The sequence below is a fragment of the Ambystoma mexicanum genome, chromosome 8, assembly GCF_040938575.1.
Source record: "Ambystoma mexicanum isolate Mex_15411 chromosome 8, UKY_AmexF1_1, whole genome shotgun sequence".
Lineage (NCBI taxonomy): Eukaryota > Metazoa > Chordata > Amphibia > Caudata > Ambystomatidae > Ambystoma > Ambystoma mexicanum.
In genome coordinates, this window is record NC_090929.1 from 505,573,382 (window position 1) to 505,589,952 (window position 16,571).

General features: G+C 47.3%; 1 protein-coding gene and 1 long non-coding RNA gene across 4 annotated transcripts in view; one reads left to right on the forward strand and one right to left on the reverse strand.

Annotated features, from left to right (window-relative positions):
• CFAP74 (cilia and flagella associated protein 74) overlaps positions 1-16,571 on the reverse strand; it is a 2,332,202-nt gene that overhangs the window by 2,209,233 nt on the left and 106,398 nt on the right. The gene's annotated exons all lie outside the window — the stretch shown is intronic.
• Positions 1-16,571, forward strand: part of LOC138472152 (uncharacterized) — a 192,452-nt gene that overhangs the window by 328 nt on the left and 175,553 nt on the right. The gene's annotated exons all lie outside the window — the stretch shown is intronic.

The following is a 16,571-nucleotide window of genomic DNA, read 5'->3' on the forward strand; positions in this document are numbered from 1 at the left end:
CAGTAAACAAACATGTCCAGGATCAGCTGCCTGTGTATTTAAACAACGTGTAACTCTTGAACAAATTCATTAAGCAATTTGAGAGACTAAAAGTGGCATCATGTTGAGAATAGAAAGGCAGCGCATAACCCTCCATGGCAGACATCCACTCATAAGATTCATGTGTTATGGCACACACATGGCAATATTTGTAACAAAAGTCACTTGATGGCCTCCCAACACAGTTGCACTGCCAATCCACCACAACAATTGGCAAAGCCAACAATTTTGGCTTTGCTAGAGGAGACTTCTTTGACTATACAAGCTCCCTCCCAGGTCCTAGGCAGAGAGACTAAGGAGGCAGCCTGTATGGCTAAATAAGCACAGCCACGTGTGAGAGGTTTGGGACCCCTGCATTCCCCTGCTCTCTACATCCCCCCCCCCCCACACCCCCACCTCGACAGTCCTGGTGCCTATCAGTATGCACGGACTATTGCATGTCAAACCCTAGAACAAAATATTTGGCAACATCTCTTTGGCACTTAAACACTCTTCCAACTCTGCACCACCACCCCCACCCCAAGTAGCCAAAATGAACGGTGGTACTGAAGCACCATCTAAGAGCCAAAACTAATGGTGGTGTAAAACTGCCACAATGAGGAAAAAAACGAATGCAGGTGCTAAAATACCACATGTAAGCCAAAACTATGTAGCCTTATTAGGAGGTGATAACGTGCAACTTGAGCCAATCCTAGGGACACCTGAAAAGTATTTTCTGCTTCCACAATGCCATCCCTTTCTCTACAAAACATAAACCAATATTTCTACCCAACAAGGTGGCATTGAAAGGATCTATGATGTTTTTCTGCAGCGGGCTTTTGTGAAAGCCCAGTTCATGGACCCGGTTTTGAAGCTGCAGGAACATACCATGGTTTCACCATTCTCCTTCCACACTGTCGTTCAATGAGAGTCACCCCCGGTTCACAATGTGCGCTCCCTCACTCCCACCCATCTACCTTGTCTGTACAGGGGCACATCTCCGTAAACACTCCCACCAGGAATCACTCTAGTCCCTCCTGCAACTCTGTTACCAGAGATTGGCCACGAATGAACACCGAGACCGAAAATCTTCTAGAACATGTGGAGAGAGGACCAGGCTGCAACTGGGGCAACCTCTAAAACGATCACATCTATCAAGAATGCCCACATACAGACTTGCCCCCACAGACAGTGGAGTAACTTTGCTGAAAATGTTGGGGGGAGGGGACATGCCATCTGAAGAAAAGGTGCCCCAGCCAAATGAATGTGGACAAAATGGTGTGCCATGAAAGTTGGGGGGGGGGACAAACGCCCCCGGCCCCCCCCCTAAAATTACGGCCATGCCCACAGACGGTATTGACACTAACATCTGCAGTGATGACCCTGCCTCCAAATCATAACATTCAACAATTTAGGATATGAGCAAATGTCCTGCCATGTTAGTAAAGGCTTAACAGCACAGCTCTTTTTAACTGAAAGTAAAGACAAGCATTGGCAAAGCCAATAGTTTGGGTGTTTACATGTGTTATTTGCATTTTTAGGCACTAGGGTGCAAGAAGGAAAGTATAGAGCAAGAGAAAAATTGATTGAGAGAGGGTGCCATCTATGATGAGCAAGAGGAAACATGAGCCAGACAGGCTGAGAGTGAGGGGTGGGTGGGTTGTAGAAAGAGATTGGTGGGTGGGAGTAGCTAGAATGGGGTTAGGGTGGTTAACTGGTGGTAGGGAGTGTGGGGGTAGAGATAGTGGGGATAGAGTCGGTAGGTGGGAGACGAGAGAGTGGGGATAGAGTCGGTAAGTGGGAGACGAGAGAGTGGTAGGGTGGGTGAGTGTGGGTAGAGCGGGTGGGTGGAGATAGAGAGTGGGGGTAGTGTGGCCGTTGGAGGTAGAGAGAGTGGTGGTAGGGTGGGTGGGTGTGGATAGAGAGAGTGCGGGAAGGTTGAGTGCGGTAGAGAGAGTGGGGGCAAGGGTGGGTGGAGAGAGTGGGGAAAGGTTGGGAGGGAGTAGAGAGACAGCTGGGGTAGGGTGGGTGTAGGGAAAGTGGGGGTAGGGTGGATGTGGGTAGACAGAGTGCTGGTAGGATGTGTGGGTGGGGCTGTGCAGCTAAAACGCCCATGCTCTAATTCAGTATTCCGCCACTTGACCAAATGGTGTGATTCTGGACACATTGTCAACAAAGTACTGTCACGAGGACGATCACAATTAGTATTAATGAAGACAAAGCGTATTTAATCGGAACAGGACTCCACACCCTTGTGCCTAAGTTCGAAAACCGAATTCATTATTTAAGTCCCACGGACAAATTGTGTTGTGTGATCTTGGGCGAATTACATCTCATCCTTGTGCCTCAGTGCCACTATCTTTACAAAAAAAAACGAGCCTTCAAAAACAGTCGTACAGTATAGCATATCTAGTGCTATACATGGAAAAGACCTGGCTATATTAGACCTCTAAACAGCCGCTGAGAATCCTGCTTTGCTAAATGGTTTTGCGGAAAGTGCAGCACCCATAGCTACCTTCAGGGGTGCATCGATGGAGCAGTGTTGTGTTGTGTTCTCTGGTGAACGCCCTCTGTCATGTCCTCATCTCACCTGATATGCATTAACTGGTGCCATGTCTTGAAGGTCATCATTTGTCCAGTCCTTGCTTTTCAGCCATGCTGGGACTTGTAGTTCCACGGTTTACATAATAGGTACCGACCTACATATGCAAGCTGCTGACTAAAATCCCACGACTGGAAAAACGGGCCCCCACTTCCACCCCGTGAGATGGGCCTGGCCGGCAGCAATGAAGCAACATTTTGACCTGTTTTGTAAATCATATTTTTCGGAAGTGCGTAAAAATACGGCGCCACTCAATGAAGGGAAGGGTATTATCAGGGGAGTTGCTAGGTCTGGAAAAGACCCGGGGCTAAGCTGATGTCAGAACTGTTGGGACTGGGGACTAGCTAGTCTTTTGGCTGTAGCTCCTGAGATTCTATCCGGGGCTACAACCAAAAGATCAGGGGCTATAGCCCCCTTAGCCCCCCCCCTAGCAACGCCCCTGGGTATTATTGTAGACAACCCACATTTTCCAAAACTTCAGGAAGTCCCCATGCTTGGCTAGCATAACATAGGAAGTGCTTTTACAGAGCGTCCTTTGTGTACTTCTAGGCCAGAGGTCTTCAATCTGTGGGGCGCGCCCAAGGGGGGCGCGCCACCATGCCTGGGGGGGCGCGGAGTGCGATGTGGTGGGGGCGTGGCCATGGAAACAGGAAATAAACGCAGCCTGGACGCGCGCTTTCCTGCATTTGGATCGCGCATCCAGGCTGCGTTGTGGTGTCCTGTGTTCCCTGTTGTTGTTGCTGCTGCTGCCGCCGCCGCCGCCGAGTCCGAGGTAAGTGACTCGTTCCGCTTTATGTTTAACACGGCTCCCCCGTGGCAATCTGCCATGGGGGAGCCGCGTTATTAATGCAGCACCGGTCCCCCTGCGCCCCTCTCTCCCTGCATCCCCCACATTGGGGGGCATGCATGGGGGAGAGGAGGCGAGCGGGGGACCGGAACTGCTCTGTTGGTGTTTTTTTTTTACAACGCGGCTCCCCCATGGCAGATTGCTGGAGCCCAGCAATCTGCCATGGGGGAGCCGCGTTGTTAATGCAGCACCGGTCCTGCTTCATTTGCCATGGCTGTGTTTCCAGTCATCCATTGGATCCCTAGCTTGCGCAATGCTCCTCGTTCTGGAAAAAATGTGTTGGTTAAACCAGGGCTCTCAACCTTCACCCGCCAATAGCGAGTGATCATGGGGAGTATATATATGGTGTGCATTTGGCGAATTGAAGTGGTGAGTGACTTCTCATGCCTGGTAGTAACTTGCAGCTTGAAATTTATTTCTCTGGATATGAAGTCAGGTTCGTTTTCAGTGTTGGTCCTGTTTGACAGATGATTTACTGACTTTTGGAGAATGTTTTTCAACTTTTGGTGGTACCTTTTTTCTTTCCCAATTCTGAGGTTGATACTCCTTTCGGCAAAGCCTCTCCTACAAACTGATGGCACTTGGCCATAACTAAGGTTCTTGGCTCTAGGGAAAATCCCCAAATGGTATGTAATACCACATCTGTCACTACTGCAAATTCAACTACTACACTAAGCTCATTTCCTTTCTCCTCCCCGAAACGCAAGCTATCTATGGACCCCTAGTCAATGCTTGCCCTCCTCGTTCCTGCTCAGATTGCGCTACCGTTCCATTTTTCCCAAAACTGAGAGCTCCGCCATCCACCACCACCACCACCCCTTGCCGGTATGGATTTCACAAGGCCCCATTTTCTTCATGCCGTATGCCACCTCTCACTGCAAACCCATCTCCTTTGGATTCTCATATCCTGTATTTGTGGGTAAAGCTCCAATCTGCTTTTAGTTGCCTGACCTCCCCACAAAGCTGTCCTCTTGCACTACTAACTGCCCATCTGATTTCTATCACTGTATGGCGCTGCATTGCTTGATGCCACATCACGGGTGACCGGGGGGACGGGACATACGCATCATTAAGGGCAACCCAGGGGGGGGCACATTATCACCTGCAACCTAGTCCGGGGCCACACTGCAAAAAGAAATTAGAACTGGGCCTGCATGATCTGAATAGTAATTCTTCTGAGACTTGTACCAATGTATTTTATCCAACCAGTGTTTCGGACCCATTTTTGTGTGGGGTTTCCCTCCCCCACTCCCAAGCTTTTCAGAACGTTTTTTGTTGAATTTTTGCTTTTTTAAAATCTCCCCTCCTTTTTTCCCCACCCCATATTTCTGACCCTTTTTTGCATGGGGTGTTTCCCACCAACCCCAACATTTTCACATGGCTCAGTTCAACTCTTTGCAAGTGGTGTTTGCCATGTTTATGCTTTTTTTGGGGTGCATTTCTACTTTTTTAAAACCGTTTGAAATGTTTCGACAGGTTCAGGCTCCTTTTCTCGATGGATCGTTTTCTAGTGCCCAAAGATGGTAGGGATCTGAAACGTAAAGCGGAAGGAGAGGTGGGAACATACACAGGAAATTTGGACTTTGGGTTCACATGCATCACAGTCGCTGGGGAAATGAAGCCGCAGTGTGTGATTTGTGGTGCTACATTGGCAAATGACAGCCTGAAGCCAACAAAATTAAGGCGGCATTTGGAAACCAAACATGCTGATTTAGCAAAAAAGACCAGGGATTTCTTCGTACGGCAGCTGCAAGGCATGAAAAAGCAAAAGGAGACTGTTAAAAGTGTGGCATCTGTACCTGCAAATGCTTTGAAAGCATCTTACCACATTGCGGACTTTCTTGGCAAAAACAAGAAGCCTTTTACAGATGCTGAGAAAGTGATTCTCCCAACCATTCTCGCTGTCAACCGGGTAATGCTTGGTGAAAGTGCAGCAGAGAAATGCAAAAGTATCCCTATGTCAGACACAACAATTTGCCGCCGTATTGCTGACCCTTCCTCTAATATCAGTACAGAATTGATATCGCGCTTGAAAGACAGCCAGTTCGCCCTACAGTTGGATGAGGCCACTGACATATCAAAAGAAGCTCACTTGATTGCCTATGTGAGGTACTGCCACAGAAAGGAGATGTTGGAGGACTTCTTGTTTTGTAAGAAAATTAAGGGCAGAGCAACTGCACCCGAACTCTTTGAAATTTTAAACAACTTCCTAAATTCCAACTGCCTAAAGTGGGAGGCGTGTGTTGGTATTTGCACGGATGGTGCTCCTTCAATGTGTGGTGCTAGAGCTGGGCTAAAAGCAAAAGTATTGGCAGTAGCTCCACATATTGTGTGGACACACTGCATGATACACCGAGAAGCTTTGGCTGTGCGCAATATGGGGCATGAACTGACACAAGTTTTGACTTCTGTTGTAAAGATCGTAAATTTTATTAAGATGCACCCCACAAGAGCCCGTCTGTTTGCCACCTTATGTGCAGAAATGGGAGCTGACCATGATGCTTTGCTGTTTCACACAGAGGTCAGGTGGCTATCCAGGGGAAAGGTTTTAAATCGCATCTATGAACTCAGAAACGAAGTGAGACACTTTCTCCTGGAGTTAGACCAGACAAAAGCAGAGCCTCTGTGTGATCCACGCTGGCTTATACTGTTGGCTTACCTTGGCGACATCTTTGAAAAGCTAAATTTTCTAAACCTCTCCCTGCAAGGCACAGAAACCACATCATTTGCCATGAATGCAAAAATATCGGCATTCAAGAAGAAGCTGGAGCTTTGGAGGAGGAGGGTTGATATTGGCATAGCCGATGCGTTCCCATTATTAGAAGGTGCTCTTGAGGAGACGGAGTATGATCTCTCATGTGTTTCTGAAGTAATTGGAAACCATTTAAATGCTCTCAGAACCAGTCTCGAAAAGTACTTTCCTGACGACAATTGCAACATGAATGACTGGGTGGTTCAGCCTTTCCTAGCTGACGTAGGAGCCCATCTCCCAATACAACTCCAGGAGGAACTAATGGAGCTCCAAAGTGACCGCCTAGTAGAGAGCCAATTCAGAAAATTGTCTTTGGGTGCATTTTGGCAACATGTGTCTGCAGAGTATCCAACTTTATCGAAATGTGCAGTCAATGTACTTTTACCTTTCAGCACCTCATACCTGTGCGAAATTGGGTTCTCTGCACTTGCAGCCCTAAAGACAAAATATCGGTCAAAGCTGGAGGTGGAAGAAAGCCTGCGGTTGGCTATTGGAAAAATTGAACCCAATATTGACAGGCTGGCTGGTGAAAGGCAGGCCCACCCTTCACACTGGTTCTCCAGTATGCCACTGTCCAACTTGCAAGTGACAGCATTGACAGTACGTTGTTGTACTTCAGAAACAAATTGTTACAGCACTTGCATAGCAAATGTTACTACAGGACAGCAATATTGGGTGTTTTCGTTTGTGTGAAATAAATACCCAACACTATTTTTAGTCGAGTCCTCTGTATTATAGCAAAATAATCGGAATGCTTTGTTCACAAATATTTGTCCTCATCTGATTTGAATCATTGCAAGCAATGATTTTGAAACAACGTGGTGTGTGGCATGCACTCCTTCGTTGGGGGCACCATTATACTCCAGCGCGCGATAACCATTCGCAACCGAGTAACATTTTGGAGTACATGTGTATAGGGGGGGCCTGGGCCGGAGAAATATTTCTTAGGGGGGGGCTCGGGGTCAAAAAGTTTGAAGACCACTGTTCTAGGCGCTGGTAACAGATGCAAGGTTTTACCTATTGAGTGCGAGTTCCCCTTTCCCCTCGGATTGCTAAGGGCTCAGTGGACCTGCCGGGAGACAAACCTGTGACCATGAGGTCAAGCAAAGAATCTTGCCGTGGATGCATTAGCCCACTGCCCCACCTCCCTTTAAACCCCGCGCCCAGAACTGAATGCTTCTCGACTTCATAAATATTCGCAGAGGATCTTCCTGAAATGTGTCCAAACAAGAGAATGAAACATCTGTTTGAAATGTAATTATTTATATATGCACATGTTCTATTTCAGATTGTTTGTATGGTGCCATTGTGCCAGGCAGCTGCCAATGCAAAGCCCCTCGATGATTCTCTGTGATCATGATAATATGTAAAATGAAACACAACACTCAGACAATACGGTCAGGCACAGCAAACAGTGGGTGGATGTTGTGTCCCCAAACACACGTGCATTGACAGAAGACACAGACAGCGGCTTCGTGCTTCTACCTCCTTTATTTATCAACCATTAAGGAACTTGTCCCTCCCTTCTCCTCTCCCCACCTCCCCTGGCTTACCCTTTCCATTTTCAGTCCCTCCCTCTTAAAGGGACTGCACTCTTTTGCTCTGTTAACAACCCCCTCCCGCCCCAGTTGCTTATCAGGGAAGTCCGTGGACTACATCTGTTCAATTCGGGGGGAGGGAGGTGGACTCTGTATGGTCCGCTCCAGGCAGCTCAGTGATTCACGGGTCTCTCCTTCCGATACTCCTGGTGGGAGATCCTCTGTCGTTTCTATTCGGGGTTCTTCTTCTTCGCCATGTGTGGTACCTCGTCAGGGCACTCTTGAAACAGCTTATGGAAGAATGAGGCATTTTGGGTAATTTCCCCGTCTTCTCCCATGGCCGTGACCATTGGTCCTCTGACATCAGTGACCAGAAGCAGCTCAGGGCCATATCTCGCGTCAGTCTTTCTTTGTTGCTTCTGCCTGATGAGTATGACCTCGTCAACTGGGAGTTGATGTTCTTCCGCCTTTCCTTTCCGATCTATCCACTCTTTAGCCTTCCTCCTTTTCTCTGCTTCTCGCTTCCCGATCTCTGCATCTTCTGCTGGGGTGTCGTCTTCGAGCTGTGGTAGCCAAGCCTTTGGCTTGTCATGAGCTCTGTGGGTGTCCATCCCGTTGTTTCGTGGGGTGTGTTCCTGTAGCTCTTCAGCATTTGCGAGATGGCTTGTGGCATCGGCATTAAGTCCGTCGCTGCTTTGTGGCGTGTACTTTTGATGGTGGCCATAAACCGCTCTACCATGCTGTTGGCTTGTGGCCATAAGGGAGTAATTCTTTGGTGGTGAAACCTAAGATGTGCTGCAAACTTCCGGAAGTCCTGGCTTTGGAATGGCGGGCCATTGTCTGTTTTCACAGTGTTGGGGACTCCCCACTTACTAAACAGTTCATCGGTTACTCCCACTACTTGGTGGAACGCCGTGGACTGGACATGCTTAACCAGGGGAAAGCCTGAGTATTCGTTGATGGCCACAAGTAAATGGCCTCCTTCTTCTAGGTGTCCGTAAAAGTCCATCGCTACACTTTGCCAAAGCCCTTCCGGTAGGGGTACCTTTGTAGCGAGCATGGGAGGCTGTTTGCCGCTGTTAGTTGGCACGGTATACAATGTCTTTGTGTTTCTTGCTACTATCGTGTCCCTCTATGGGAAACACCTGGTTTCTCAATATCTTCTTTGTGTTAGCGACCCCTCTGTGGCCTTCGTGTGCGATGGTTACCAGGTCTTTCCTAAGACTCTTGAGGGCCACTAGGCAATTTCCTCGCAGGAGTGTCCCTTTGACCATTGTGGCGAGTTCTTTGCAGATCTTTGGCATTCTCTATAGGTCCCTCCGGTCCACCTCCCTGGGCGCAAAGTGTTCCAATGTCAGGGGACGCCACCTGTTGGTATTGGTCAGCTGGATTGCCGCTTGGATGGTGGAGTCTGTCTTGCTTCTGTCGGCAAAAATGTTATTTGTGATGGCGGGGGGGCAGAGCATTAAGGGATAAGTAGGTAATGGATGCCTCCGCCTCGTGTTCCATGTTGTTCTCTCTCGGCCCTCCGGGGTGTCGTGATAAATAGTCTGCTGGATTGGCCTTGCCCCAAGGTTTATGAACGATGGTGTAGTCATACTCTTGTAGTGTGATGCCCCACCGTTCAATGTGCGGTGGCATCTTGGTCTTGGGATTCCCGAACAGGGAGAGGAGTGCCTGATGATCTGTAATGAGGACGAACGTCCGTCCAATGATGAAGTGGTGGAATTTCTCGCTTGCCCAGACTGCGGCCAGGCTTTCATGCTCCACCTGGGAGTACACTTGTTCGATGTTGGAGAGTGCCCTGCTGGTGTATGCAACCATTCTTGTGCTGGTTTTGTCAATGGGGTCTGACTGGGCGAGTATGGCCCATAGCCCGATGGGACTGGCATCAACGGTGATCTCGGTATCCCAGTTGGGGTTGAAGTAGGCCAGCTGTTGGCCAGTTCCTGCTTGATAGTACAGAAAGCCCTTTGACAGTGTTCGTCCCATTCAAAGGGGAGGTCCTTCTTAAGGAGTTTCCGGAGTGGGCTGGTGAGTGTAGCATAGTGCGGCAGGTAGTGGGCGCAGTATCCCGCCAGGAAGGAACGCAGCTCTGCCACATCGTTCGGGCCTCTAGATTTACAATGGCGCTAATCTTGTCGTGGTCGGCCCTAATCCCTTGGTCGGAGAATATGTGGCCAAAGAAGCATAGGCCGCGCTTATTGATGGCACATTTTGCTGAGTTGAGAGTGAGGGCGGCTTTGTGTAGGGTGTTGCACACTTGTTTTAAGGCGTCATTGTGCTGTTCCTGGGTGATACCGAATACCAAAACGTCAACGCTATAGTTGAAGGCATTTGTGACGGGTGCAATCAACCTGCGTATTGTTACCTGAAATATCTCAGCCGCAGATGATATCCCAAAATTAAGCCGCTTATAGTGGAAAAATCCTTCATGAGTAGGGAATGTGGTTATGGGTCTTAAGGCCAGGTCGATGACTAGCTTGTGATAACCTTGGTTCAGATCTAACTTGGAGAACCGGGAGGCCTGGTTGAGTCTTACCAGCATGTCTTCGATATTTGGTCCCGGATGTCTTTCCATCTGGATTTCAGTGTTGGGAATGCGCATGTACACGCAGAGATGTATGCATCCCTCGGATATGGGTAGCACTACTAGTGGGGACACCCACGGGGTGGGCCTGTCGACTCTCTCAATGATGTCGTTTTCGAGGAGGAGGCGCAGTTCGTGCGTCACTTAGGCTTGTATGTGGAACCCAATTTTCCGAGGGTGTTGTGATACAGGTCTCACTGCCGGGTCAATATGGAGTTTGATGACGGTGTCTTTCAACATTCCCACTCCTTTGAACAGATTCCTGGAAAGGGACTTTCAACTCCTCAATGTAGGCGCCTCATCCGCAGTTTGTGAGTCCCCAAACACACGTGCATTCACAGAAAACATGGACAGCGGCTTCGTGCTTCTACCTCCTTTATTCATCAACCATTAACTAACTTGTCCCTCCCTCTGCCCTCCCCTTCCTCTCCTCCCCTGGATTTCCCTTTCCCTTTTCAGTCCCTCCCTCTTAAAGGGACTGCACTCTTTTGCTCTGTAACAGTGGGTGCCTCGTGCTACAGTAGACATCTGTAGGGCGGTGCTGCAAGTGTGCTATGATTGCTTTGCAAGTTGTCAGTCTTACATAGGTTCACCGAAAGCAGGGGTTGGAGGGCCAGGCCCATCCTTTATGCCTGTTGCCCCACCAAATGTAGCACCTAGAATTCCCATTAGTTCTCCGTCTGTTCTAAGACTGACTGCCCCACAGGAATGATATGCCTTGAATAATATTGTTTCCTTGCTGCTCACCAGTTGGATTTGTTTGTCTCCTGTTTGCCAAGGGGAGTCAGATCTCAAGCAACGGTAATGAAAGCAGGGCACAAGTCTGGGAGGGTACATGGAAATTGATTAAGTACAACTTCCGGTTTATTGAGATGGGACACCATCACTAATAGCCGAGCCCACGGAACCCGTCATCAGAGGTCCAGGGCATTGGACAATAACATGAGCACCTGTGGGGAACGGAAAGATGAAGATTGCGTTGCCACTTCACACAACTAAAAAATAAACACAACAACTATATCAGAGATTACTGCTAAGCAATCTCTTGATGGACGCTGCCCCATTTTCCAAAGGCCAACCGAAAGCCTCTGCAATGTCCGCAAAGGCTTTCCGAGCCTGTGAGCTGCAGACTAACAATGCAAGCAGCGCATGGCCTTTAATCCTGTAACTAACAATTCCACCTAGTGTATACACTGCCAGAAATGTTCTGTGCTAGCCAAGCTTAATGAATAAAAAAAGATATATATCCTTTTTATTAAAACGTGTGTAATGGATTCCTTTTTTACAACAAAATCAAAATGATGGTGCAATTTTTATAAGTTACTTTTATTAAAACGTAACATTGCAAGTTTGGATGTGATATACCAACATACAGCTGTCAACAACTACATTTCAAGATGGCGTCTCTGTAGGAAAAAACAAAATGGCTGACAATTCAGTATGTAAAGAGTGCAAAAAGTGTGTGGTTGGATTGAAAATGAGTGGGAATGTGAGGCAAATTCTATAGATTTCACTTAGAGATGGGAACTTAATGGGTGGGACACATAGGCAAACTACATAAATCCATCCTCATATGTCATGTGCATATAAAAGCATTAGAAAAAGACATTCAAAGCCCCTATTTCAGGCTCTCATGTTAAAGATCTTATTTTAATGACAATAGTTTCGGCTTTAAAGATAGTGCTTTCCGTGCCACCTAATAGACAAAACTAATAACTGTTATTCGGATGGACTTGAGGGAGATAACCCTGAAATTCCTAAATTGCTGTCATGGGTCCCAGCAGGAAATTAGCTTTTGTTGATCCTAGGGCTGACACCGTTCAGAAGGACACAATCTTGAACTATGTTCTGTTTCCAGGATGGGGGTACTGATTTGTGTAAGCAATAACTTAACTTAACTAATATAAAACACCTCAGCTGAGCCGCCTGTACACAATAAACTCCAGGGAGAGAGCCATGTCCTGCTTAAACGGTCCAGCAATGAAAACAATGATAAACATGACCCCTATGAACTTTGAGATGTGTGACAACTTTTCCAATAGGTTTTCTGAATGTCCTTACGTAAGAGCAATTGGAAGTGCCCAAACGGGGACAGCAGTAAAAATGGTTGATACTAAGAGGCAGTTCCCATTTTGCCATCCAATCAAAGATAGGGTTTCCGACGGTGTTCAACCACCAAAAGCACTTGTATCACTACATTAGGCTGCCCCACAGCCTTATAGATTCATGTGCAGGAAACTAGTTTTTGTGAGCAACCTGAAAGTGTTAGCACTTCCTTTGAAAAGGTATTTGGAACTATGAACCGTTTAGATCCGCAGAGTGTATGTAGCTAGTCCATCTGCCTCAGGGCACCTTGAATCCAAACCCAAGTTGCCATCTTAAATATTTGTTTTGAAAAGAAATTATCTCCTTCCAAATCGCAAATTGCTCAATAGCATCCAACCTTTCTCTCTCTACTAGAAAGGAAGATAAACAGCATCCCGGTCATTATTCGTGAGAGGGACAGATTTTATCGCTGTGAACTTCTCAAATCCTGACCTTCTTACTGCAGGATGCTTAGCTACTTTGGACCCACTGCTACATGGGAAGTGAAAAGGAATAAAGTTGAATCTAATAGGGAATTCCTTTATAGGGACCATTAATGCTTTGTTCTATTAAATCACTGTGCAGGAATTGCAAAGAGAATCCTGCCACTGGTTAAAGCAACCAAAACACTGGATTGGACATAGTAAAATACTTCAGTTCACTGTGGTGGACAGAAGAACAAATAACTTACCCCGGCTAATGTTCTTTCTACTGTATGTTCCTGCCACGGATTCCTCATCTCTGATATACCGATATTCTGCTTGCAGTTTTTGAAACATTTAAGACAGCAGAGGGTGCTGTGCGCCATCAGGTCTTTGTGTCTCGGCGGCTAATATTCCCACGCTCGGACTGGACGTCGACGGTGGTATAAATAGTATGCACTGCGCTCACTGCCTCAGTCCCATTTTTCCACATGCACAGCACGCTTCAGAACAATTTGTCTTGCCTCAGCGATTATTTTCTACTGCATACTACATCTCTTCAGGTATGTCTTCTGCCAAGATAGAGTTTAAGAGGTGTGCGGACTGTGACTCGAAGATGTAGATCACAAATCTGCAAAGGATATGCCTCTGGTGCTTTGGTAAGGAACAAAACGTCAGCGACTGTAGCTCCCGTCAGTCCATGAATAACAAGGGCTTGAAGGAGAGGAAGTCTAAACTTGCCCTAGGTCTGTCGGTATCAAAATCCACAGTACACAGTCTATTACAAGTATTTCTACTATATCACCATACTGGCCAACCTTTAGAAATGGAAATGTGGGTGAAACTAGAAGATTTTTATTTTGCTGGTGTGCTCTCCATTGACACCTATTAGCCGGCAAGGGGATTGGCGGGTGAGGTCACTGAGTATCGCAGGTGTCACCCACCAGAAGTAGGGTGGCCAACTTTCCCATATTTTGCAGGACTTGCCCCTTTTCATGGGCTTTATCCTGTGTCCTGCTCAGATCCTGTCCGGGACTTGTAAAAGTCCCAACTTTGATGCATTTGTAACGGTATACCCGTAAAGTAGAGAACCGGCAGAGCATGTGCTCAACCGAATGTGGTGGCGAGACCTCGGGAAGGAGGCCAGGTTGGGCGCGTAGTGCGCAGAACGTCGCTGATACCATGAGCAACACAAGGTTGCAAGGTGTCCCAGGGTGCAGCCGAGCACTCGGGCGCTATCAGGATATACGAGAGAGTGAGGAGACGAACGCCATAGAGGGAATGCAATTAGCATTACAAGAGAGAAAACCGAGTCCTGAAAAGGAGGGCTTCTGAATCCGCTCTACCCCAGAAAGAAGGTAATGGGCAGTATAAATTGTGAAACAAACTTAAAACCAACGGCTAATATTCACGAAGGTTGGAATCCAAGAGATAAGGTTAATGTAAAGTGTGACATTAAGAAAAAGAGACAATGCATGAAAAGACCCGGGGGGAGGGGACATCTAAAAGATATATAAATAAGCTGTGGACCAAGAAAACAGGTTGCAGAAGAACTCGTTAAGGAGAAAGAGAACCAGGGAATGAAACCACCTTTGGAAAATGAGAAAATAACTTGCTATCCTGAACATAAGTATTATAGTGTTAAAGAGAAAGAATGACATGGGGGCCTCATTATGACTGAGGCGGTAGCCGTGCCGGTAAATACCGGCATGGCTGCTGCTGGAGTATTTTTTTTACTGGCGCTCGGCAATGGGCAATTACCGGGGCATTCCGGCCCCGTCAGACCCGGTAATTGCCCATTGCTGGGTGTCAGTAATTATTACTTCCCATTCCCATTTGTGCCCAATAGGGCTCAATGGGAATGGGGAGGCCGGTAGCACTGGCACGGTTAATAACGGTGCCGGCGCTACCGTGTAGGTCTGCTCGCCGGTGCCATCCCGCCCGGCAAGTCAGACCAGCCAGGCTGACAGGCACCCGCAAGCAGACCTCGTAGTTTGCTGGTCCGGTAACAACGGTACTGGCAAGCTTACCGGTACCATTGTTACCGGACCGGCAACCTCCTAATGAGGCCCATTGTCAGGAACCTATATCTGTAACTCATATACAGAAGCAAGAAACTCAAGAGAGTTGGAATTGTTATAAAGTAAGATTGAAAACCCCTAAAGATAATTTTCCCTCAAACGGGTCAGCTGATTTTTCTAATGATAAGAAACAGTCAAAAGGGAGTCCAAGTGAAGAAAGGAAAATCAAGTTTTCCCTTTGGGAATTGAAGAGATTATTACAAACGGTCACAAGAGATTATATGCAAATTGGGTACTAAAGACTGGTACTTTAGGAGAAGGGAGTCCTAGTGTATCTAGTGGTATGGTCAGTTATGGTAGCTTTGGACAGCGTATGCATTTTTTCTTTGTACGTTCATGACTGACAGATGAGCACCTTATTAAGATAAGCAGGGATCACCCATAAACATAGGGAAAGCTAGGGCCTTATATTCTTACTTTAATAAAAGACTGAAGAACATGTCCTCTGACAGTCTGTGTCCTTCTTCTGACCCGCACACTACATTAAAGAATGCAAGTCTCCTTTGCAAGACAACCAGTGCCCTGGCGTGATGTTTGATGTAGGATGCACTTGGAGGTTGAGACAAGGACAATGCCAAATACTACTGCTCAAGCAGAGTGCATCAGGAGTCATCTCCCTCATCGCAGTGGTCAACCAAATACCACTGCTCAAGCAGAGTCCAATGGGAATCATCTCCCTCGTCGCAGTGGTCAGCCAAATACTACTGCTCAAGCAGAGTGCATCAGGAATCCGTTCCCTCGTTGCAGTGTCCGCCAAACCCCACTGCCCAAGCAGAGTGTATCTGTGTTGAGAATTATCTCCCTCTTTTCAGTGCAGTGGTCTATCCAATACTGCTGACCGAGTAGTAGAGTGAAACGGGAGCCATCTTCCTCATTCGCGTGGTAAATGGAAGCCAAATAAGGCTGAGTTTTTCTACTTCGTGGAAGGAGTTAGAGTCTAATCCAGGTTTTCTGCAAGTGTGCTTAAGGACCACTGTGCAAAACATTTGTACAAGGCCCAGGAGTCATTCCTCTGGTCCGTTGTAATGGAACTGAGTTACTTCTAATTTAAGATGGAAGCAGGAAACCAGGAGAAGGGAGTCATTCTCCTGGTGAAGGAAACACAAACTTCACTTTAGTTAAAGACTTATGTTTATAGTGTTCAGGTTAGATTAGTTGGTTTCTGACAGAAGACAGAGAACATTTCATTTTGACGGACATTCTGACACTCACTCAGGTTTTCCTGGGTTGAGGCAGGGTAAGCCCCATAGAAATAGGAAGAGCAAGATTTCTTTATTGATTTGATAAAAGTTTGTAGCCCGCAAGATGATCCCTTCTTGTTAGTCTCCTTCCTCTACACCCTCCCAGCCCCAACTCACGCAACCCTACAGGATCTCCTTGATACTAGCTTTATATGTTACTTGTGTCACTTACCCCCCGTGCGACCCTCTCACACTCCACAGACTGCTTCTGCTTGGTGCATTGGGGAGCTGGGGCAGGAAGCTAAGCATAGACCTCACTGTTGGTAGTCCGCTCCGGGTAGCACTGCAGAGTCTGGTGAGCATTATCAGGGGAGTCACTGGCTTCCCTGCCATAAATAGACCTAGTAAAAAGACTTCTGTGCAGATGTCAAACAGAAGTCGTTTTGCTGTGATGG